At 34.2% G+C, this 27,129-nt stretch overlaps 1 long non-coding RNA gene and 1 other non-coding gene across 2 annotated transcripts; both read right to left on the bottom strand.

Moving 5' to 3' along the window:
• Positions 1–13,807: 13,807 nt before the first annotated feature.
• On the bottom strand, positions 13,808–15,321 carry LOC116105331. Its single transcript, XR_004124069.1, has 4 exons — positions 15,295–15,321; positions 14,836–15,042; positions 14,132–14,226; positions 13,808–13,876 (listed from the first exon to the last, which is right to left on the bottom strand). It is a non-coding gene; the product is annotated as an uncharacterized LOC116105331 (long non-coding RNA).
• A 435-nt stretch (positions 15,322–15,756) lies between these two features.
• On the bottom strand, positions 15,757–15,857 carry LOC116105334. The gene has a single exon (XR_004124071.1). It is a non-coding gene; the product is annotated as a small nucleolar RNA snoR103 (small nucleolar RNA).
• Positions 15,858–27,129: the final 11,272 nt, after the last annotated feature.

Below are 27,129 nucleotides of genomic sequence, written 5' to 3' on the forward strand. Positions count from 1 at the left end.
AGTATTAGTTTCTGGATTTTAGGAACCAAAATTGGAATCGGTACTATGTGGTTCCTAAATCTTAGAACCGGAACCAAAACTAGTAGATTCTGGTTCTGGTTACCTTTTAATGTGCAAAAAATTGTAGAACCGGTTTCAGTTACCTTATACTGGATCTCGATTTCGATTCTGGTTCCTAAAGTTGTGGAATCGGTACTGGAATCGCACCATACCGATTTTCAGAATTAGAACCTACCCACCTAGTTTTTGTTTCGGGTAGGAACTGAAACCAAAGCATTGGATACCCTGTGGTTCCAGTACCCCCCGAGATTTCTGCTCTGCCCCATCTAATAGGGGCTAAAGTAGCTTATTCTGATCTTACTGGACCTAACATGCTTTTGTAAACCTTAGGGATGTAAATGTTATTGATTCTTTGTTGCTCTTGAATTCAACGATTTTGCTCAACACAATCTGTAATAGTTATCTGTTAGCAAGATCTGAAAAAGGGGTAAAATGTCACTTTAGTTAAAATTTTGGGTTAAAAATGAGAGTAAAATTATTTTGGGTCTAATTTATCTTGGTTAATTTCAGTGGGTGAAATTAATTACCTCTTTTTTAAATCCTAGGATTCTGACTCTTATCAACTAATTTATAATTAAAATTTAAATATAAGATTTTTTTTATATAAATATACGTTTTAATAATTACATCAAAAAATAAATATATTTCTTTAACTGAATATATAGTATAATGTAAATTCATATTTGATAAAAGAATTAATAATTATTTTGTTACTTTGTCAAAAGTTTGCTAGGTTTGTACATTTATCATCCAGTCAGAAGCTTCCTTTTTTTTTTTTTTTTTTTAACAACTTATTAAGATAAACCGGTAAACCATTCATTTAAGTTAAAAATTTGGGTTAAAATGTTAGTATTAAATTTATTTTGGGTCTAATTAGAGTAAAATTATACTACCTATTTTTAAGTCTTATGACTTAATAATGACAAAATTAAAAAAAAAAAAAAAAACTGATATTATTTGAGCGTGTTGACTTATGCAACAAAACTTTGATGCTTTAATTTGTGGTTGAACCTTGATTGGGCTTTGCTTGTAGAAAATGATATCCTTGACAAACTATTAATATAAAATTATGTTAATTTAGAGATTATGTTTCTTAAAATTCATAAAATTTTCTAAATTCTTAAAAGCTATTATAATTGGAAAGACTTTATAATTTAATAATTGAATATTCTTCGCATCTTTTATAATGATCATGGACTCGAAAATTACAACTTTATATCTTTTAACATTCCACTAAAATATTGATAATATATCTTTATATATTATTTCTCTGAGATAATCAATTTTAATTTTAATTTTTTAAGTGCTATTGCAACGCCAGTTCTGCTTCATTGTATGCATGTTTTCCGACGCCAATTTCATGAAGAAAATTATTAAAAGTATTGTGACGATAAATTGAGTCTGTAGAAACACTGTATTCCGACACCATGTCCGACGTCGGAGAAATACTCATTGGAAGAGAGCAATTTTTTCTGCAGTGTGTAAGAACATATTTGTGATCAGAATTGAACCATTAATCCCTTAATTATAAAGTTTATTTTTCTTGGACACGGAGCCATTCATTCTGTTAGTTTATAAGAAAACCATATCTAGTAGTTTTTTTTGGAATTTCTTTCCCAAATTCTATTTGTAAATCTTTCTCACAACCAAATTCATGGAGAAATTCCAAATTTAAGTGGCAGTGTTAGTTTTTGAAAGCTCTACTTGCAATCGAATAGGCTGTCAGGTCCACTACCTGGTATACCTTNGATCTTTTTTGGTGGAGGTTGTTAGCTTTTGTTGTTTGAGACTTAAAAGACATTTGTTGTCATGCTCTTAATTTAAAATACCTTCCGGTTAATGCCTTTACGTGGAGTCTGCAAAGTAATAGAATGATCCACTTCTTTTCTAAGACAAATTGATGCAATCCACGAAAAAATGATAGTTAATCAAAACATTTTATTTGAACAAAACACTTTGATCTTAATAAACCTCAATAGTTGATTAACTTGTAATAGTGCAAATTCTGTAAGAAATTTTTGATATAAAACATAATATAATAACAGCAACACAATCAAGCTAACACTATGACGAAGAAAACTACTTGTATCTCACACATAAATTGACAAATACTTTGATTTATTGATCACATTATGTCTGTCCTTTAACAGATTGAATGGAATTGTTTTTGAAATTCGCTTTTGATATATGGAAACTCACTAATGTTGAAAGTTAGTCCTAATTGGATTGTTTGGGTTCTTATGATTTAGGCCCTCGATTACCACCGTGGCTTTCTCCGAAAAAGAATTTATATCATCTGGATATATCAAATTCATCACTTTCTGTTAAACTCGCAGAAGCTAACGGTGTTAAGGGCAAGAAGGAGAAAGGAAGATAACGGCAGTTCAAGTCTGTTAGTTTCCCAAATACGAACAGCGGAGTTATGACCACAAGCAACTAAGCAAGGCCATTCTACAAGCAGCTCATCGAAGATTGAAGAGAAAAGGATTCTGCGATTTTTTCTCAATGGCAGCTGAAGAAGAAGAAGCAAATCCGACGGCTGGCGTCAAATGTAGTGTTTGTTTTTTGTTTAATTGAATGGTTTAGATTGTTTTTCACAAGGATTGCCAACTCAGATTTGGTATGTACTATAAATTCTTTTGTGAGACGGTTTCTCAATTGATTTAGGGTTTTAGCGAAATTGTTGAAACCGCCTCTCTGTTTTTTGATTTTGTTCTTAAAGAATCTTTTACGTTAAGGAATTTTACACTTTACTTTTTGGGAATTTTCTCTCCCAAATTTCTTTTTTAAATCTTTCTTACAACCAAATTCATGGAGGAATAGTCTATCTGGTCTACTGCCTGTTATATCCATGAGACTTTTGCAACTCAATCTTGCCAATAATAATTTCTCAGGATTCATGTTTCAATTTTTATGTTTTGGGATTAACGATCTTGAGTTTCTCAACCTTAAAGAAAATTTTTTATTCGGAGAATTGCCCGATTGGTAGGAGTATTTCAAAAGTTTGAAGATACTTGATTTAGGGAACAATAAACATACGAGGAACCTTCCAACCTCCATTGGAAATTTGGAACCCTTAAGTCATTTCACCTTTGTAGAAATAAACTCTCTGGAAGTCAATAATTTCGGTGCCATGGTGACAATGCAATATTCTGTGGCTACAGTTTTGACTTTGTTAGCCATTCTAAGGGTGAGTATTTTATCGAGGATGCTTGCCTTGTGATGAAAGGAAAAATGCCTGAGTATACCACTATTTTTAATTTGGCAAGAGTTATAGACCTTTCCAAAAAGAATTTTTCTGGAGAGATTCCAATGGAAGTTACAAACCTTGAATGATTTCAAACGTTGAATTTGTTAGATAATTTTCTTCCCAAAAGAATTCCAAGAACCATTGGTGATATGATATCCACAAAATCTCTTGATTTCTCTGAACAATAATCTTTCAGGCGAAATCCACATCCAGTATTTCGAATTTGACTTTTTTGAGTCACATGTACATATCCAACAAGAACCTCATCGGGAGGACTCCTTTGAGCACTCAACTACAAAGTTTTGATGCATCTTGTTTCGCTAGCAATGAACTCTATGGAGATGAACTTTACTAGGAATTGCACCAAGCCTGATTCAATGTCCAACCATGAAAAGGAGGAGAAGATGGAGATGACTATATGAAGTGAACTGGTTTTATATAAGCATGTTAATTGGATTTGTAATGGGTTTTTGGGGTGTAATTGGTCATTTACTTGTCAACAGAAGGTGGAGGTACAAGTATGTCATTTCTTAGAGAAACAAAACACAAAACAAAAAAAAGATAAAAATGTCAGGGAATATATATAACACTAAAGAGGATTTTATTTAGATCTTAGAAAGTATAATAATGGTGAATGCATTTGTGTAAAATTTCAGGGAATGCACCACTCTTTAAGAAGTTTGAGTTAGTACTATTTGTTCATTTCCAATACTTCAAGATATCAGAAGACTCAAAGTTCCTCTAGGGGGAGAATATTTTGAGTCATGTGGCTAGCTATAATGCTGATGAAAAGAAAAATAAATGCAAAGATGAAATTAAAAACAACAGTTTACCAAGAAGATCTGGGTTGAGTTTGTGGAGCGATGAAACCTGGCCTACTTGTTTAGCAACCAATCCGGTGACTCGATCCATGTATAGAACATATAGCCCATTTCTGCTTTCCAAAATGTCCGCTACTTTTCTCGCTTGGAGGACTGATTTAACCCACTCTTCGAAGAGCACTGCAATGTCATCATTAGACGGGTTCATATATTTCAGGCATTGTCAAATCTTGAAATGCTTTATATTGAGCTTGAGTGTAAGAAAATACTTAATTAGCTTGAAAGGAATAAAGCGCCAGAACATACTTTTGTCGAAGAATTCGCTGTTTGACCAGGTTAATAAGTAATCTGATATTAGAAACTCAATAAGCTGGATCCTACCACCTACAAAAACAAATTAGACAAAGCTATTTCGGATTACTAGATGATAGATAGATGGAAAGTTAAACAAATTTTTTGAATAGGAGTTGGTTTCTACTAGGTCAATCAATTTGGATTTGCTATGAACTTGGCCATGAATACTTGAGCTACCCAACCTGCCCTATTGATTAAACTATACCCACGACTTTCACACTACTCTCTAAGGCATTACAGCTTCATTGCAATGAAAAATGACAATTCCACTGTCACAAGTCTTCAATTAAAAAAATGGGAGAACAAATGCTTGAAGAAAACCTTTTTACAATGCCTAGCTATCTGCTAATTCAGTAAAAGATATGGACCTTAATTTAGATATGGAATCTAATCGAATGTAGATACAAAATCTCACTCAATTAAATAATTTGATGAGAGACAGGATAGAAACATGCAATTGTGCATACTGGGGAAAGCAACATCAAATGGATATGAGAAAAGCAAGCTTTCTGCTACTACAGAAATTTTTTGGGATACTGAGAATATGACACACTGTCCAATATAGGCTTCACTTGCTAGCTTGAGGATCAGGTGTTGAATACAGAATTGAGAATCTTCGTCAATATGAAGCGACTCTGAATCAGCACCTTGAAAACAAAAACAGAGAAAATGGAAAAACTAAAAAGTACATAATGTTAACATTCGCTGGAAAAATAGAAATCTTGCAATAATTTGATACTCCTACTAATGAATATCACTAAAAGGTGATAAGAAAAAGAGTTCTTAAACCTTTAAACAGCATATATCTATAAAAAATTGTTAAGAGTATTTTAAAGCACAGTCAAGAATACCATCTTCTTTCAAGGGGGAACACATTTTTTAACTGAGTGCACAATTAAGCTGCTGACTATTCCTTCAATGACTTCTTTGCTTTTTCCCTCCGTTAATAGATTCCTCAATGATGCTTCAAGAAAAAGACTTTAAATAGCATTAGGGTAGAATTAACTAAAAAGAAAATACCATGTGTATATATATGTCAAAAAACATAAAGGAACACTTAATACCATGTACAATTGCGACCCTGTCAATGTGAATAACAAGAAACTAGAGCATAGACTCAGCAAAATGCTATCAGTCAATAATAGAAGTTTAAACAAGGAAACCTTCAACACTCAACAAAACTGCATATCCTAACTACTCTGGGTCTAACAACCAACACCACAAGATATGTGATTTGAAAAGATGGCTTTTGTTCACTCATTAAAGAACAGAGCAAACTAATGGCTTCATTAAAATCTCTTCTGGCTTCATTAAAATCTCTATTAAAATCTCTTCTGTCTACTCTTTTCTAATAGCCAAATTAATCTATCCAAGCCAAGGGTGTCAAACATATTTTTAAGATATTAAAAGTTGACTTCAATTTAACTGCAATTTACTGATACAAGTTCTAATACTAATAATGAAGCTGAATTGAAAGCGTTAATTGCGGGTGTTTCACTGTGTAAAGAGCTGGGTTTTAATCAGTTGAATATTGAGAGTGACTCCACTTTGGTTGTCTCTTGGTTGAGTAGTTGTAAGTGCACGGCTTGGTATTTATGGGACTACTGGGATGAGCTTTTGATCCTGTTAAGAGACGTTCATTTCACCATTACTCATCAATTCCGCGAAGGGAATAGGGCAGCTGACTTCCTCGCTCGACGGGGAGAGGAGGGTAATACTAATACATTTCTGGATTTTATGTCGTTACCTAGAGAGTTGAAAGGCATTCTTCGGTTGGACAAGGCGGGTTTGCCTCAGCTCAGGCGGTTAACTTGATTTTGTGAGTCTGGTTCCAGATGGTTTTTTCCTTATTATTTTGGTTGTTAGGATTCGTTTAGATTTTTCTGTTTACCAGTTTGTTTTCCGGTTTGTTCCACGGCTTTCCTCAGCCAAAAGTGAGGCCTGGTAATAAAAATTGGGAGGAAGGCACGCTAAGGTGACTTCGTCCCTATAATTAATTTAAAAAAAAAAAAAAAAGGGTCTAATACTAATACAATTTACAGGTATCTCATGTCAACACCTCGCCTAAAATGAAGTCCAAAGTTTGGTGAGACCAATTTGCAAAATTGCCCTCTTTTGCCTGCAAAAAAATAAGGCATCCAACATATGTGAATACAATACAGCAGTGATGATGTAGAGCACATAGGAAAATTTCAGCAGGTTCCTCTAACCGGAGAAACAGTGTCGCAAAGCTCCACAAGAAAATCAACAGAGGCCCTAAGCTGCTCCACCTGATCTTCATAGCTCAACTCTGTATTTGTAACAAAAATTTACATCAAACAGGTTTATACTAAACACCATTCTTGCTCTTAAATGCTCATGAAATCAGAAACATAATGTCAAAGAAATTCCCCACCAGCTATCAAGAAAGCAAAATCTNTGAAATTGTCAGGTTGTGAGCTTTCTAACTTTCCTCCACTACCCATTGCAAACTTCTCGTCTCTTACTGTCCTGGATCTTTCTTTTAACGGATTAGGTGACACAATTCCTAGTTGGATGTTTGTTCTTTATGATTTAGTCTTTCTTTCACTATCTTTTAATAATTTTCGAGGTCCTATTCCTGATGGACTTCAAAACTTGACTTCTTTGAGTCACTTTGATTTATCTTTTAATGATTTCAACTCTGCATTTCCCAATTGGTTGTACAAATTTAGCCACCTTGAGTACCTACATTTGTCAGAAAATAAAATTGAAGGGAGACTTCCAAGATCATTTGGAACACTTTGCAACTTGAAATCAATCTATCTATTAGGTGTGAAATTAAATCAAAGCGTATCTGAAGTCCTGGATATCTTCTCAGGATGTATATCAGAGGGGCTACAGGTTTTAGATTTGGGTGGATCTCAACTTTTTGGTCATTTGACTAATAAACTTGGGAAACTTAAGAATCTAGTCAATCTTGAACTACAAAACAACTCTATTCTTGGTTCTATTCCATTCTCTATGGGAAAACTTTTGTCCTTAGGATATTTAGATCTTTCCAATAACAAATTGGATGGAACTATTTCTGAAATTCATTTTGCAAATCTCACCAATCTGTTTTATTTTTCTGCATCTCAGAACTCAATAACATTAACATTTAGTCCTGATTGGCTTCCTCCTTTTCAACTTGAGTATTTAAACTTGGATTCTTGTCTTTTAGGGCCTAAATTTCCATCATGGCTTTATTCACAAAAGAATTTAGATAAGTTGGAAATATCAAACTCAACAATTGTAGATACCATTTCTAATCGGTTTTTAAATTCTTTTCCCCGTATTACTTATTTAAACCTCTCCCACAACCGAATCCATGGAGAACTTCCAAATTTAGTTAATGTTGCTACTCTTCTATCACTTTTCTTGAATTCGAATAATCTGTCAGGTCCTTTGCCCCTCATATCCTCCAAGTTGATGAACCTAGATCTTTCCAATAACAGTTTTTCAGGATCCATTTACCAATTTTTATGCTATGGTAGAAATGAGTCAAAGAGCATGCAACTTCTCTACCTCAAAGATAATGTTTTATCTGGAGAATTACCAAATTGTTGGGTGAATTACGGTGAATTGCGTTACCTAAATTTAGGTAATAATAATTTTACTGGTCACCTTCCAGCTTCTATGGGAAATTTAACTTTCCTTACTAGTCTTCATCTCCACAAAAACAACCTCTCTGGAACAATACTGGATTCACTTAAAAGTATCAATTCCTTAACGATACTTGACTTGAGTGAAAATCAGTTTTTTGAAAAACAATCCAACAGGGATAGAAGAGAATTTGTCATTCTTGAACAACCTTGTTCAATAAATTTCATGGTGTTCTACCAATGCAACTTTGTCGTTTATCTTGTCTACAAATCTTAGACCTTGCTGAAAACAATCTTAGGAACCATACCAAGGTATCAATAATTTTAGTGCCATGATAACAATGGAGGATTCTTAAGCACAAGTATAGAAGACTCTGTGTATTATTGATTGGTCAGCTTTATTGAGGCCAGCCTGTGTGATGAAGGGGAAATTGCTGAATATAGCAGTATTCTTAATTGTTAAGAATTTTGACTTTTCCAAAATAATTTCTCTGGAGAGATTCCTCTTGAAGTGGACAAATCTTACAGTCTTGCAATCACGAATTTGTCCCATAATTTTCTTACTGGAAGAATTCTAGAAACCATTGGGGCATATATCCTTAGAATCCCTTGATTGCTCTGGAAAACTACTGTAGGTGAAATCCATCTAGTATTACAACTTGACTGTTTTTGAGAGTCACTTAAACTTTCCACAACAATCTCACAGGCAGGATTCCTTGAGGCGACTCAACTACAAGTTTTGATGCAATCTGTTTTGATGGCAATGAACTTTGGGGGAGATCCACTTCCTAAGATTGCACTCCGACTGAACATGCCAAACCATGAGAAAGAGAAGATGACGAGTATGAACACGAAGTGAACTGGTTTTATGTAAGCATGCCAATTGGATGTTGTGGTGGGTTCTGGGGTGTTAATTGGTCCTTTGGTCTTCAACAGAAGATGGAGGTACAAGTATTGTCATTTCTTAGATCATATAGGGAACAAACTTTATTCTTTTGTAAGAAAAATGTTGCTAGACCTTGATGTTTTGTGCTACGTCTAGTGTGGTTGAAATATGATGTACTGATACAGATATATACTAATACAATTAAAGCTTCTCATGCGAGCACCTCACCTAAATGAAGCCCACAGTTGGTGAGACCATTGCAAATTACCCTCTTTTGCCTGCAAAAATTGTAAGGCGCACCAACCTAGTAATACAATGCAGATCAGTGATGATGTAGACTGTAAGCACAAAGGAAAATTTCAGTAGGTCACTCTAACCGAAGAAACAGTGTCGCCAAAGCTCCACAATAAAATCAACAGAGGCCCTAAGCTGCTCCACCTTATCTTCATTGCTCAACTCTGTATTTGTAACAAAATTAACATTAAACAGACGTATACTAAACCACATTCTTGCTCATAAATACTCAAGATTCGACATCATAATGTCAAAGAAATTCACCACCAGCAATCAGGAAAGCAAAATCTCAGCTTAGGTACTCTAGAATTTCCTGAATTCCAATTTTCACATTAATATAGCAAATCAAAAAGTCACAAAATGTTTCAAAATTGAATGTAGAAGTATACTAAAATAAATGTCAAACTTGTAATATGTAATAGATTAGTCATTTCAATTTATCGTTCCAAAGTAAACTAAAATTAGCACAACCAAAAAAAAAAAAAAAAAAAAAAAAAACTCCATACTAAGTAAATGAAATTCAAGGTAGAAGAAACGGCAGTTGATGATTATCATACATGCAACAATAAGAAAATAAATAAAAATGAAGTCGTTGAATCGACGATGAAAGGCATCTCCGTCAATCTTAGGGCTTAAATTTCCCCAAATTATAAAAGAAATAGCACTTGCAAGAAGCCGATTGCGCAAACAAATCGCAATGCGAAGAACCTAGATCCAAAATCAAACAATTAAATAAAAAATTCAATGAATTATTAAAACCCAAAAAAAAAAATTCAGAACCTACCCTTCAGCTTCTCTTAGATCCTCTCTCAACCAGATGAGCTCTTGCTTCAACTCTTTGCCTGAAATTTAAACAAAACATTAGGATCTGTTTAGTTACGGAGACAACTGAATTCGTAAAAGTTGATGGAGATTTAGAGAGACCTTCCTTCTGCTTCAAGCGAAAAGCCTCGGATTCAGAAGAAGGCTGAGTGCTTTGATTTTAATTAAGGCGGAGCTTTGATCGGAGAAGAGAAATGGCGACGGCGAGCTTAACCGTTTCGTCGTTTGAAGCTGAAGATTTTGAATTTCTGTTCATTTGCATTTCAGTTGTGAATATTTTTGTAAAGCGCGCAAGGTTATGAATTTTGAAAGCTGATTATAATTTTAATATAGGTGAATTATTTTTAGATTTATTATAATTTTTAAATATTTTTATTCATATATGCAGACGAAAACGGCGTAGTTTAAATACCCCTTGAAAATAGGTTTTTGATTATTTTGAAAAAGGATTTTATGATAATGAAAGTGATGTTTTTAATACTTTCTAAACAAAGCTGATAAATTTATACTAGCCTGAATTAATTAGTTTAATGAAAAATTATATCATTAAAGTACATTAGCTTTTCTAGGTACATTTAAGCTTTTTTTTTTTTTTTTTTTTGTGATCGAGGGTGTTTAGATCAGTTTGTACGCACCTCAATTAATCTCACAGGATCTTAAAGTTGACAGTCAGATAAAACTCCTAAGTGATCAACCCTAGAAGCAACCCAGATAGATCAAACTCAAGACCTCTTGAATGATACACTTAAGAGTTGTAGTTGACTGCTAAGTCACCAAGTGATGCTTTTATTTAAGCATATTTTTCATGAACATACTTTTTTTTATAAACTATTGAAAGAACTTTTTTTTTTTAAGTTGAAATATATTCATATATCTCCCTTTATAATAAAAAAAAAATCGTAAAATTTATTATAAAAATATAATTTTGCCCCAAAAATATAATTTTCCGACCAGATCCACCACGAATCTGACTGAAAAAGGCCAGATCTACAGCCTGTTGTGGCCGTTGATGGCCGGAAAATGCCAAAATGACAGCCATCTTTGGCCGTTGTTTTCGGTCAACGATGGCCAAGATTTGGTCGTCGCTGACGGTCAGATCTGGCATTTTCCAGCCAAATTTATTGTGGATCTGGCTAAAAAATATCAAATCGATGAATTACGGCCAGTTCGAATCAGTAATTCACCGTTGTGATAGATTCGGTAGTTGCCGGAATCTGGCAAGTATGGGTCGCGGGAGTGTTTTTATTAATTTTTAAATTTTTTTTCAAAAGGTATTTATTAAATTAATAACTTTATATGGTTTAAAAGTAAATAAAAAAATAAGATAATATTTCTAAAATAATGTGTCAAACATTATTTAGAGAATAAGATTGGGAATATGGTAAGAAATAATAAATCAAACATGCCCATTAATATACATTAATAAAAAGTCGCGAGCTTTCCATTATCACTGTCCACACTCCACATGACAACACCCCACAGCTTTCAGTTTACTCGCACAAAAGTTCTTATTCCTCCTCAACAACCATGGCGAACTTCACCCTCAACTTCACCTTCTCCCTCATCTTCTTCCTCTTCTTCAGACCTTTGCAGCTCCTGAAGCAGAAGTTTCTTCCTCGAAAACTTTCAGAAGAGTTTTCAGTCTTCGGCAGCAGCTTGTTCTGCAACAAGAGGGCGTGAAAAACCCCAGTTCGTTTGAGCCGCAGAAGCAGCTGAGAGTTAAGGCGATGAAAGGTGGAAGAGGTGGCGGTGGTGGTGGCATCGCTGCCGGCGGCGTTGGAGTTCGGGCTCGACGGGGGAAAACTTCGGCAGCTGTTCCAAGTAGTCGGATTTTTTAATTTTTATTCTCTCCTTGTTGCTGGCTGTTTCATCTTTTGTTCCTTTGTTTTGTATTTTTTGATTAATTATTTATTTATTTCACGGCTTAATCAAATGTTAATTATCTTGATTTAATTGCAATTATTTATAAGGTAGCTGAAATTAATTAGTTTTATAATTGAGATTCTTCGTCTTGAAAATTAATTGATTCAACCGACCATAGTAAAATGTTTATCATCTATCTTCTTCACACGTTATACTATTTATAACTTATCATATTTTGTATGTATAAACCTTTTTGAGGCACTTGACTTGGAAATGCAGAGTCCACATTATAACTAATACTACCTGTTACGGATTAAATACTTATCAAATATCAATAAAACCAATTTACTAGATTAATTAAATAATAATAAAACTACACTTATAATTTTTTTATACAATTCTGAGATGATAACTCGTAATTGATCGTTTATATTTGAACAAATAAAACTCATTGTAAGCTGACCAATCATAAGTTATCACATTAGAGTTGTATGAAAAAATTGTAAGTATAACGCTCCTCGATAAATTAAATTGCAAGAAATTTTTATTTTTATTTTTCTAAGCAAAATCTGATGTGATATGTTATAAATCTTTCTCATGCTAAAATCTAAAATCAAATTATGAACCATTGGATTAATAGAAAAAATATTGCAATACGACCCTTCAACAACTCATAATTTAGAGCCCATTCCCTAAAAAAATTTTCTAGATCCGCCAATCACAATCAAACATGTTTAATGCACATGGCTAAACGCAATGTTGGTCATATACAGTTTTCTTCTCTTTCTCTTTTTTTTTTTTTTTTTCACATAAATATCAAATTTTCTGAATGATGAATGCATAAATAATGTTATTTTCTAGAACATTTTTTTTTTTTTTTGATAGATTAACTGAATAAAAAATTTACTCATTATTCACCATCATCTGTCAATATTTCTTCAATCCCTTCAATTATAAGAAAATAAATAAATAAATAATTTATATACTAATTAAATCATATATAATTAAGTTGAACTATGAACAAGATCGATATATTAAACTGTATCAATTAAATTACTAAAAGAGTTCACATGTTGGACCTGCTCATTAAACCTATTATTTATTTAGACCATATTATTATATGCTAAATACAAATCATATTCAGTCGTATCAACAAATCAAGTCATTAATATGACTTAATACCAATTAAACGAACACATATACAATCGTTCACATAGATATATAAAACATTCTTTCTTTTAAAATGAGAAAATTTAGAGGTGGACAAGTCCAGTCAGTCCCAGGGCTGGGCCCTCAAGGATCAGACCTAATTTGGGACCGATCCTTGAAGGACCAAGCCCAAATCTTGAAAGACTGGTCCTAGGCCCATGAATTTTCTTAGAGCCCAGACTAGTCCTATGCTTATATTTTAACACCTAAATTTATCATGTATATTATAGGAAGGTTTTAAATACTTTTCAGAAGGGTTTATGTAATTTGAGGGGTTTTAAAAATTAACGAGCCCACACCTGGGACCAGTGCCATCTCCCTTGGGCCTGGTCCGGTCCTACCAAGGACGGGTCTTAGGAACGAGTTTTAGGCCCAGACCCCTCTAGGAAAATTCCATTCACTAGAAATGTAAAATTCCACTTCAGGTCACTTTCCCACTCAAAAGTTGTCATCATTTTAGTATTTTTTGCCACCCATTTTCATGTTCATGGACCTTTTCCTCCTTTTTTCTGAGAGGTGCTGGTCTAAAAGTAGTATCATTTGACACAAACCATTCATCTAATGTTAGTTATGTGCTTCCTTGAGTTAACATTTGTTAGTTATATGATTCCGAATAGAACCGGTTATTTAAGTATAATGTTACCGNGTGATGCCAGAGTCTATGAGTTGACCCTTAAGTAGATCAAATTTCTCAGGGGTAAGTTTATTCAAAATACTGTAAAGGAAACAGAATATAAGAATCAAAAACCAGTCGCTACTCATGTTTCATGAGCCATTTACAAGCAATAAATTTGGATTACATCAGAAATCAACCATTGAATAATTCATTAATTAAGAATAACATCCTTCACCATGTGCTAAATTATATTTGGAACTCAAACATTAAAACAATGATTATGTTACCAAGGTTGTTAATATCAGTTTTCAATCACTAATTACATTGCAGAAAATAAATCAATAAAAGCATTACCCCTTTACAGTCTTCAAGACACGTTCCTTGTCAGAGAGACCTCCCCTTTTAGCCGACCATGGAACCTCAGCCTTGACCAAAACAGGAGCTGGTCCCTAATTCAACACATAAAATACATTTTGAAATTAGAGTCAAAAAAATATCCACAAATAGACAATGGAAGAATTCTACAAGCAATAAACTTCTTTTGTAATTGTCAGTGGAAATATTTCATTCGCTTTAAGTCAAAACTTAAAATAAAAAATTAAACAAAAGGGAAAATTGTGGCTTCAATTGTAAATTCCAAGTACACCAATCCTAGCTAAAAAAACGGTTATGTAACATGTATACAAGTGCTGGTGAATAACTCTTGATCAACACTTCTAGGTATTGGATACAAGCTAATTGGAAGCTACCATAACTGACCCAGTTCATACTATATATGCAACAGATAATTTGAGGAGGAAGCACATTGTGCCTTTACAAATTAAGACCATCTGAAGAGACTGCGTTTCCATAATAATACTTGTGGTCTGTGTAATCTTTGCTGAAGCAGTTTAAAACTCAATAAACAATTCAATAACACAGAAAGAACAATATAACATATACACATACCAACAGTACCCTGTAGCCAAGACAATATATCCCTTTAGAAACTTAAGTGATACAATAAACAAATAAAACTACAGAAGTCAATAAAAAGATCGATTAAATCAATGTCTCACCCCTTGGTTAGACGAGATTTGTGCCCTTGAAAATTGGTGATTGAGGTCTTGGCGATTAAATTGATTTGCATCCTGTCTGGACTCATATCGTCCACCATACTCTCTATTGTCTCGTGATCTCTCCTCTCCAGAGGGAGAAAACTGTGCAGGACGGCGCCAGTCACGATTATCTGGTTCAGAATAACGACTCTGAGGTTGATTTGGAGGCTGGAGGCAGGCAGAAAGATTGTCATATGAAAAAGTAACATATAAAAAAAAAAAAAAAAAAAAAAAAAATAAAGAGTTATAAATAATCCAAGAAATTGGATGCAAACAACAACAAATCTGATTAAAAAAAATTTCAGCCAGCCATAGAATAACCATTCCACCCTCACACAAAACCACACCTGCACACAAAACCACAAGCCAAAATAAATGAATAATAACAAAGCAAATAAATTTGGCCAGTAACTTAACTACATTACTTTCCACGTCAGCAAGACCCCATTTGGCTCTTCACCAAAACTTCAGCATCAAATTCTCGTTTAATTTGAGAATATCATCAGAGACAAAATAGTCTACAAGGAGATAAGGTGCATACTCAGACATATTCTAGAAAAAAGAGATCAAAATGATGATTCTTATTAAATTTTATATGCAATAGAATGTTGCATATCAAAAGCGGTAAGCATCACAAGCATATAACCTCTCTAAGCTGCAACAGTGGTCCGAGTGTATCGCACACGCTCAGACTCTCAAACCTTGCATCCCAGTCTACAACGAAAGGGTCAAAAACTTCAAAAACAGCTAAAGCAAATTGCTACAAGAAGAAATCAGTGAAAGAAGGAAGATGAGCAGGAAAGACTAACAAAAAACAATATTTACGAATTAAATGAAAATTAAATTTCTACAGGAAAAATTGTAATCTTCTTAAATGAGCCAAAATATCCATAGGTCCTCATGGGCAACCCCACAACTCACAGATGCCCACCTAAGCCTACATATCTTGTCCGTCCATATTTACAGCGAGACACGTATTTATGTGCACACCAAGAATTAGGACATTACATTATCTCCACTCTAAGGCATTAATTCCAACAACTATGCCACATAAAATTTTAATTTTTTTTTTTTTTTTTGGGTTTCATTTGGTTTTGGATGAAAATCAAACCACGATATACAATGGACTTGCAACAACAATGCTGATGCAAATACAAAAAGATAAACTTTTCAATCTTCCACTTAATATATATTCTAAAGCATCATCTTGCTTTCAAAAGAAACAAAATTGCATCAAAATTTTAACTTTTGACACCAAACAAGCCATATTTCTGCCCATAAACACAACCATAAATTAGAAAATAGGAAGAAAAAAAAACCCAATAATATTCAGCGGCTGTCATACCCCATTCATAAACCCACATAACAACCAACAACCAAAAAATTACAAATTTTCTTTAAACAAAAGAATAAGCATAGCACCACCAAGCTCAAGTGGCAAAAGAAAAACCGAAAATTACCTAAACCAGACAATAATCACACACACACACAGAGTATATCAAAATCAATCAAAAGATCCCATATTTCCATTAACCAATAAGCTCTAGCCAAAAATTCAATCCCTACCATCAAAAACACAAACAAAAACTCATCGATACAATCCCAAAAGAGCCACAAACCCAGATGAAAAAACCACCTAGATCCAAAGAAAACAAACCCAGTTCATCATTGAATATACCGTTAACGGGAAAGAAGAGGCAGGCGCCGCGCCATGGGGACGTAAAACAGGGAGATCAGAAGAGAAAGAACCAAACGCCAAGGACGGAGGCGCAGACGACGATGAAGACGAAGAAGAAGCACCAAAGAGTCGGTTGCTGCTTCCACGACCACCACCAGGCCTCAAACTAAGCACCGTCTGATCACCTTGCTGCATAACGATATCAAATCTCAACCAAAAACGACGAGGCAACAACCAAAAAACCTCGAGAAGAGATGGCGCAAAAGAAGGAAAGAAAGGGAATTGTTTGAAAGGAAACTTGGTGTACGTATAGGTGTATATATAGATGGTGTTTCTGTGGGATATTTGTCCTCCCTCTGTGCGGAGAAACGAAGAGGGAAGGGAAGAGAAAGGTTATGAGAGGACGGTGTGAGAGAGAGAGAGAGAGGAGGAATAGAAACCCTTCTCTGATTAGAGAGTTTCGTGTTTGTGTTTTTTTTGTTTTGGTTTGGTTTTATTTTAGGTTTGGTTTGGAAAATTACAAGACGCCCCTTATAGTTTCAAAAACGTTAAATATCCTAAGACGATATTACCCTTATAGTCTTGCGGATACTATGCATAGTCTCTACAAGGTTTGGATTCCAACTTTATATTGCTACTTGTAACTATAATTAGGGTAGTAAGCGGTGTGCATGATTCAATAACTCGAGCCAACTCTTATAATAAACTAAGTCGGGTTGGTTTAGATAAGATTTATTGGTTTGGTATATAAAGTTGCATGTTTTATAATTGATATAATTTAGGTAAATTGAAAGACAAATTATTTCAAGAATCAAAAATAGTAATTAATTAACAAACATGTAAAAATATTAGTATAAAAATTATGTCTTATTTTTGCCAATTTCATTTTTTTATGAAATGAAGTTAACCCATTAGATACCAATTTTGTTTTTTAATGAACCAAAAATAGTATTTAATCGNAAATAATGGGAGATATTTTATATTTGCTTCCGCTATTAAAACAATTGATGTTGTTATTTTCTTTAAACCATATTTTTCATATATAGTCATGTCTTGATAGGTTGATTAAGAAAGTGATATAAATGAGAGGGGAAGTTTTTATTTATTTATTTTCATATAGTACATGTTAATAATCAAGATTTACGTTTTAAAATACACAACCTTCCAGGCGTGAATTCTCTAATTTTTCCATCCTAATGGAATACTTAGAGGGTACCCGGCTGGAGGGGGGTGTTACATGTTTAGTGTAACGTAGAACAAGGAGTTCTCTTTATTGTAGTTAAAATCAACTCTGAATGAGTGATATCTTGTAATGTTTGTTGTTATAGTGGATTAGCTTCGATCTGGATGAGGTCTCACGGATGTAGGCTAAGAGTAGTTTTAGCCGAATCATGTATATGCTTGTGTGCTTTATCTTTATTGCTTGTGGTTATTGATTCATGCTTAGCTTGATAACCATTAATCAACTTGGTAAAATCTTCCGCTGCACTTTAAAAATGGGTATCTAACATTGAATAGAGTTCACCAACTCTAACAAATGAAAAACAAAACAAATTGAACATCAATGAAGAGATTTATATTAAGCAGGCCTGTTAAGAGCAACTACGTTTAGCTTTTGTCTTAACTCAGAGAATTGGGCAGACAGAGGTTTGGTCAGCAAGTCAACTATTTGAAGCTTAGATGGGACATATTGAACCACCAGACTTTTGGCAAGAACTTGTTCTCTAATATAGTGAGCATTTATTTCTATATGCTTTGTCCTTGTATGAAAAGCTAGGTATGAAACTAAGGCACTTGCACTAACATTATCACACCAAATAACAGGAGTTAAATGCAAGATAATTCCTAGCTCTATAAACATGCTTTGCAACCAAGCAACCTCTGTAGCAATCCGGGCCAAGGCTCTATATTCAGCCTCAATAAAAGATAAGGCTACCACCTTCTGTTTTCTTGAGCTCTATTGAATCAAGTTAGGACCCAAGTAGACATAATACCCACTTCTGGACCTTCTATCCTCAATATTGTTGCCCCAATTAGCATCAGCATAACACTCTACATGTGAGGAGCTTGCGGGTTTGAATGGCAGCCCAAAATTCAATGTGCTTTTAATGTATCTAAGTACTCTTTTGCAAGCTTTCCATTGTAGCTCGATTGGAGCTTGTAAAAATTGACTTAGCTTATTGACAGTGAAGCTAATATCTGGTCTTGTAAAGGTTAAGTATTGTAGTGCTCCTATGGTACTTCTGTATAAACTCAGGTTCTTAAATGGTTCACTTTCATGGGTACTTAGTTTAGTACCAATGGCCATAGGTGTAGAGCATGGATTAGCTTCAATCATCTTAGTTTGAGAGTAAGCAGAGCATTTGGATGTGTTTAAGATGAAATTCTAGTGGGTGATCTATGCTTCCAAGCTACGAAATAACTAAAGAGAGCCCAAAGTCAATGAGGCACCGATCATTCAGGCCTTGCACCAGTTGGGAAACTATGATTGAATCTGATCTGTTAAGAGGTGATCACCTACACATACATTAAAGCATAGCTAGACCAGATGGTCGTTTAGGCAGAACAGGTTGGAGTCAGAGACTGAGTTCTTGAATCCTGTTGGCTGAAGAGCATGTTTCAACTTGTCAACACCAGGCCTCTAGGGAGCCTGTTTAAGTCCATAAAGGGTCTTTGTTCAATGTACACAAGAAGGCGAAGTGGCTTATTCAAACCCTATAGGTGCTTAATTATACTTTCGCAATTCAGAATGCCATTGGAAAGTCGTGGTTTACATCAGTCTACTAGATGTCCCAGCACTTGGTGGACAAACTAAGGTGAGGATAATTTATTGTAGGGGGCGTAATGACGGAAAAGTCTCAAAATAGTCCAATCCAGGGGTTGTTGAAACCTGGGCAACTATCCTAGCTTGGATTGTTTTGTGGGTGCCATCGACATTGAAAACTTGGGTCCAGCTGGATGCAATGACCTGAAGGATATGTCAGTTTGCCGCCAAGCTTTAGGCTCTCTCAAATATTTCTGGGCTCGAAGCAATAGTCACCATGGAATCATCGTAAACAATTCAAATATGCCTCGATGTACTCATCAAAAAAAGATGCTTGAGTTAATCCCCAATGCTCTACCACATGATGGCTATGCAATTGGTTACTAAAGTAGGCAGAGCCATGATAGTAACCATTTGAGAACCCAAGTTTATACAAAAAGTACCATAGGAGCCTACACAAATGAACCTTTACAGAGATTAGATAGTAGCTTCTCGTCACAAGCTAAGCAATTGTTTATTAAATATGTGCTATTGGGAATATGTGAGCCAGTTGTGGTGTAGATGAAGGAGAATCAGATATTGCTAGTTGGGAATTGGTGATGAGTCAGAATTAAAGGAAATCTCTAAATTCTGTGAAGGAACCATAGCGATTGTGAACTGCCATTGTAATGTGGAGTTTGTCCCATGGTAGCAGAATAGGGAATGTTCAGCTTATAACACATCCATGACAAATGATCCTTCTTCACCATTCCTAGGCCAGTACTCTCTGCCATAATAGGTAGGTCGTGAAACACATAGTAGTTGCAATTGAAGGGATAAAGGATTGGGTTGTTGACTAGGTACATTGTTAGTTGAATAGGCTGGAAAAGATGAAGCTAAGTAGGGTGGAGGGAGTAAATAGCTTACTGGGGCAAGGGGGATGCCAAGTGAGATTAACGAAGGTACTGTACATTGAGCGATTGTTAGGAGTTTTATAGTGTATGCGAGACTGATTATGTCAACCAGATACAATTGTAACAACTAGGAATGTACTGAAGCTAAATTGCTGAAGATTATAAAGCCAACGGGAATTGAAACCTTCTCTAACCTTAATCATATTTTTGAAGCAAAAAGGACTTATTGTAAGGTTACAATCAACTTTTTAATTAGTCATAGAGGTGCGGGTCATAACAAGCAACAATATACTCAAGACTAATCCTAGTCCAAAACATATGGAACGAAATATATCAGAGACAATTAACCCAATGCACATAAGTTTCATGAAAATTCTTTAGTTTTGTCATCACATAATCTGCAATACTCAAATTCCTGTTATGAATGGTTGCAATAGATTCTTAAGATGTAAAGCCGAGCCTTAGATTCGCTAACAAACTCATTTTCTAAAAGCTAACCAAGATTTCAGTAGAGAATTGACACGTAGATAATAGCAAAAGATACTCAACCAGAAAATTAAAGCAGAGTAGCTAGGTTATAGAAACTTACAGTGTTTGTCCATATGAAAAGGGCTGGTTTATTAACGCGCTTCACCCAACAGTATACTACCAGTTTGGTTTTGACTAAATATTCAATATCATAATAAGAGACAAGATTGGAGGAGGACAAGAAAAATTACCTACAGAGATGATCTTCCGAATCATGTGAGCAAGGGTGCAGATAGAATTTGAGAGCCCAAAATTGTAATGGTTCCTTGTCAGGCTTGGGATGACACTTGTAAGCTTGAAGCCAGAGCGCACTGAAGTGGTTCGATTCTGCCATTCCGGTATGCATTCTTTCTGTGTTGTGTAAGCAAAAGTGAAGAATTAGGATTCTTAGGGCATTGACGTGAAGTCAGGCTCGATACCCATGTGAACACAATAGCAAAATTCGGGAGAAGAGAGAAACATAAAAGGGTGCAAGAAAATTTGATTTGTACTTCTTTCATTCAAATGAACTAAGACAAGGGATACTTTCCCCTTATAAAAGCTGAAAGCTAACATAAAAGGACTAATATTTTGTTAAAACAAAACAACAATCAACTTTGCCAAAGTTCAGTGTTGCTTTGCTACTTGACCCTTACATTACATCCTTTGGTCAACAATCTGGATCCTCCCAGAGTGGACTATAACGGTGAAATTGAGAATTATTCTAGTAGTTTTATTAAATTAGCAAAACTTATGAAGATATAATTAGAAAATCTGTTCCGTTTTATAATAATTCTCATAAAAATAGGGAACAGTGAGAAAAATGACTGACTCATAATTTTTTCTTAGGTCCTTTAGGTCTACTTTGTGTGATAGCAAAGGCCTGAACCAAGGGACCATAAATTAAATTAGTTGCAACGACATTCAGAAAACTTCTCAAATTTGGTATCGTCAGTCAATTAATTGGTTGGGTTCAAAAATAGTAGAGGTAAGGCTGTGTTCAGTATGTATATGTTAATGGGAAGATTTTCATAGTCTGATCTTTTAACTAAAATGATCTTAGTTTTTTGAGCATCATTGTGATACTTAGCCTTATCAAACTCAATTATTTGTAAGTATAAATTAAGCATCAAGAGACAATCCTAAGGGCAAGAAGAAAACCGATGAGAGTCTCTTACTGAGGCAAACACTAATCCTCATTATATATTTGTATTATTGGACTTAGCAGTGTGAGATGCAATATTCCGCCGCCTGGAACACAGCATATTCTGAAATTCCAAACAAAATTGACGATCGACATTCACAAGAACTCCTTGTGAAAGCAAAGTAGACAGTGGCACAATTGCAAAAGAAAATATCTAAAACAGAACTATAAAAAAGGTATATGAAGAACCCAAAAAAGTTAAAATTCCGCATATTTCATCTGTGAAAATATTAAAATAAGTGCAAATGTCTGTTAATTCTCTTTTCTTTGGTTATAGTTTCAATCTAGCAAAGATTGGTATCATTCTAATAATTGTGTCGTTTGTTGAACCTAGTTCAGTTATTTGGTAAAGAGACAACAAATGTGTTCTGTTGTACTTGATTTTAGTTAGAAGATAATGAAGAAAATAATATGTGATATGATTATACCCATTCGATTACAAAAATGACATTTGTTTTAGTGCCATGATGCAACAAAAGAGCTCTTTAGACACCACATAGTATATTTTTTAACAAATTTACGAGTCGGTAGCAGTTTATTGAGGAGAAGGAAGCTGTAAGAAAGGTGAAATGGCCCATGAATACGCACTATGTCTTAATTTGGTAGAATTTTAGATCATTTCAATATAACCATTTCTCTGAGAGAGATTTCTACGAAGTTACAAAAACCTCAATAGGATTGCAAACAAAAACCCCCAAATTGAACATGTCAATAGATTTTCGTCAGGAAGAATTCCTAAAAACCATTGGGTACTAGACATCGATAGATCCATTGATTCTCTGAGCAATCAGTTTCAGCTGTGAAAGCCATCCAATATGGTGACCTTCTTTTCTAAGTCTGCGCAACATCATCACAACAACAATCTCAAGGATGATCCTTTGAGCACCAAACAAAAGTTTTGATGCATCTTGTTTTTTTTTCTTTGCTGGCAATGACTTTGTGTGAGACGTGAAGTCAACTCTAAGAAAATACACTACAATGACTTGATTCAAGGCCAAACATGAAAGAAGAAAGCAGGGAAGTGGAGATGAAATGGAGTGAACTGTTTCCTGTAAGATGCATTGGATTTGTAGTGGGCTTTTGGGGTGTTAATGGTCCGTTAGCTTGTCAACAGAAGACGGAGGGGACAAGTTACGTCATTCTAGATTTCTAGGGAAAAACTTTAAAATTTTTGCAAAACAATGATGCTATTCTCTTTATGAGCTGGTTGGTATGGTTTAAAGAGAGAAATAAACTGTGTGAAATAAGATGAATGTTTTCATTTCAAAAGCAGTTTATCCATTTTAAACTGGTCTTTATATTGAAAGTTTTAGCATTCAGATATTATTGGGCATCCTCACGGTAAAATTCTAATTACAATGGCCAAAAAAAACAAACTCTAAGAAATAGATAAAATGTCTAAAGAGACTAAATCAGAAATTGATTTAAGAGTACTTGGAAAGTAAAGTAAAAGTGAAGCCTTGTTTAAAGTGCGGATATGCACTATATAAGACAATTAGTAAGAACTATTTCGTTATAATACTATTCGTTTAAGAGTGTGCAGAGCAAATGAAATTGCACCAAATGTTTAGCAACAATCGATGATTCAAATCACATGTATTGCAGAATTAAAACCCATTTTCTGCTTTCAAAAGTTCTAATGCTTTTCTTGCTTTGGAGATAATTTAACCCACTCTGTAAGAGCACTACAAATGTCATATGTCGGCCTCGATATTTCGGGAATTATCAAATCAAAAATGCTTTAAATAAGTGGGATCCTATGATCGACTGAGAACGAAAAACCAGAAAGTGCTATACACGTTCCGAGAAAACAACAGAAAAATTGAGGAGAAAGGAAACGAATTTTCCAGAACGACTTGTGGCGTCGGGTGCTACGGCAAACACCACTTCGGTTTTCGGACAGCTTCACGTGGCCCTTTATGTTGCAGGGCTAACGGGATGGCAGTGACCAACCTCACGGGATCACACCCTGCATTTTCATGACGGTTGATTTTCCTTGCAGTCACATTATCAATCCAAAAATGCTTAAATAAGTGGGATCCTTATGATCGACTGAGCCAGAAAACCAGAAAGCATACACTTTCCAGAGAAACAAACAGACAAATTTGAGGGAGAGAACGAATTTTTGTGTTGTTCAGCTTAGTTTAAATAGGAAGTCTGAAGAACTGCTTTTATATAAAAATAGGTCCCGTTGGCAATCCGTGTGACCTATCAGATGTAGCAAAAAGAAAACACAAAACTGATTGCCTTTAACAAGTGACCACATCTCTAGGTCATGTGAGCGCAGTTGAAATAAACCTAGAAAACTCTGGTAGCTTTGCTCGAAGGTTGAGTCGTGGACTTGTATGCGCTTCATCCTGGTACTAAACTGCACCGTTTCACGAGAAAGGATTTAATGCCACTTAACGAAACTGGAATAAAACCGTTGAGAATAAAATTCTTAAAACCAAACCTTGAATATCATAACTAAAGCCCTTCAACAGAAAACTGTTGCAGCCGCCGTAATAGAAGCCGTTCGAGAGGTGATTTTTGAATTCAGGAATCTGGACATTTGAGTATGAACGGTGGATATAGAACAGCGAGCTCCCTTGTCTCTTCGTTTTAGCAATGAATTCCGTAACATCAAGGATTCACCATTACAACTTAGCTGTTACTATTTTGAGTCTGTCTATTTAAGGCCCAGATTTTTCGGACAGGATTCATTGTCCACAGCAAGAATAAATAGCTGTGGACGTATCAAACGCAGGGAATTATAGATCACATTTCTAGGTAGGTTTGGAATTTTGTTCACGATTTAGTTATTTAAATCTCTCTACCAACCAAATCCGTGGAAAATGCAAAACTAAAGTGAGTTTGTTTATCTCGATTCACGTGACTGAATTCAAACAATCTATCAGGTCCATTCCTCTTAATACGTCCACTATCTTGATGTAGATCTTTCCAACACAACCTATCAGATCCATTTCAAATTTTTCGTCATAGGATGAAGTAAGTCACGTGAATACGAATTCCCAACCTTAAAGATAATTTTCTTTCTGGAGAATATCTGACTTGGTGATGAGCTGGAAAAAATTGCAATTCTTATTTAGGTAACAAATAAATAAGGGTAACATTCTAGCTTTCATGGGAAATTAACATCACTTGAATCACTTCACCTTCAAAGAACAAATTTTATGGAAACATACCGATATCACACAAAGAACCAAGTTAAAGTGCTTCATAAGTGAAAAGGAGTGCCGTGATGGTCATGAAGTATTCTGCCGCATCGAACTTCTTATGGTACAAAACTTTCATGGTGGGTATAGTTTTGAGGGTGCAAGCTTTGATGTAGGGGAAAGTGACGATATAACACTATTCTAATCTTGTAAAAGTATAGACCTGTCATAAACCAATTTTCTGGGAGAGTCATGAGAAGTAACAAATCTGAGCATGCAAACTGAATTGGTCGAATAATTCTCTTACTGGAGAATTCTTGGAAGCATCGAGCTATGACATCCATAGAATCCGGATTGCTCTGGAAATCAGCTATCTGGTGAAATCGGTCCAATATTTCAAACTAACGTTTTTAGTCACATGAATTGTCAACAACCACCCACTGGAGGATTCTCTTTGAGCATATTATAATTTAGGATCAATCAGATATTATATACTGTATTCAATCTCAAACAAACCACAGTTGACCAACTAGGAGCTGCCTCTGGTTTTACATCTATTTTAATTGGATCATCCGATAATACTTAGTATACTTAAATTGATTGTTATTTAGATACACATTTCATAAGAATAATAACATATCTAAAAATTAGAATTTATATTCTAGTGTTTGAATATAATTTTGAAATTTATTTAAAGGTAAATTTAGCAATTTCTTAAATGATTTTTAAAATTTATTTGAACATAAAATTTTAGTTATAAAAAATTAAACCTCAGGGGAGTACTGTATAACTTTATATGGGGAGTAAGAGGATAAAGTTGAAGTCTGGATTTGGGCTGCTAGATACAGGCATTAATTTTAGGCCCAACTAGCCCAGCGGGCTTTAATTTGTTTTTAGTAAACTAATTGTATCACTTCACCTATTTTTTCGTAATTCCAACACAATTCATCATAATTAAACTGAAAAACATAATAAAACAATTTCAAAAATTAAATAAAAAAATTTTATAAATTTTTTTTTAATTCTAAAATGTAGCATTTCCAGAAAAATAATTATAAAACATCTGGTAGTTATTAATTACTTGACATTTGACCAAGTGATAAATAAAGATTTTAAAAGTATATAATTTAGTTACTTTTATTTGTGATTAATGGGAAACCAGTTTCATATAAAGACTTGAATAAGTGAATGTAGTAATGAATATTAAGAGATTATAACTATTTTTATTTATTAAAAAAAAAAAAAAAAAAGAAGAAGAGAAGAGATTAAATGGAATTCCATTGCATAATAATTTCATGGGCCCACATTCCTCCCTCTTGCAGGACATATATTAGGGAAAGCCAAACTACTAATTTGGAATTATTTTTTTATCCACAAATCAGTATGAATAAAGGTAAAATCTGATTTAAAAATCAATTATTTACCTAATAAAGATCTATTTTGATGGTAAACTATTTCAACTTAACTATGTGTAATGATAATTAGGCTGCCAAGGATTACTATCTTTAAAATGGAATGGGTTATTTTTATATTATAGGTGTAATTTTTTTTTTTGTTTTTTTGGCGCCCACCAAATTGCTTCTTCCAAAATGAGTCAACTAAAAAGGTTTAAAAAAAAAAAAAAATAGAATGTAATAATATAAAATATTTACTCCACTTTAACGTTCCTAAATAGGTTGAGCCACTAAGTCCACTTTTATTCAAACAAAGCCAAAAATGTGTAATTTAATTATTCATTATTGCGAAAATTAACATTACAATTTAAATACAACAAATATGAGTCAAATAATGCTTTTTGATTATGGGAATAAAAAAGTCTAAAAGAAAAACTATTATTGATTGTTGTCATGATAAATAACATTAACACTTTTTATGATAAAATCTTCTTTTATTATTAATATTATTGTCATTAATTGAATCATCATGTTCCCATGACACGGTATCATTCTTCTTGGATTGATTTGGGGGTTGGCCGAATGTAACACAATGTACCAAATTATCCCAGTTGGGTTAGCGGTCTTTTTTTCCGATAAAAGTCTCAATTTTATAATTGT

Source organism: Pistacia vera, unplaced genomic scaffold (genome assembly GCF_008641045.1).
Source record: "Pistacia vera cultivar Batoury unplaced genomic scaffold, PisVer_v2 Contig497, whole genome shotgun sequence".
NCBI classification, from domain to species: Eukaryota; Viridiplantae; Streptophyta; class Magnoliopsida; order Sapindales; family Anacardiaceae; genus Pistacia; species Pistacia vera.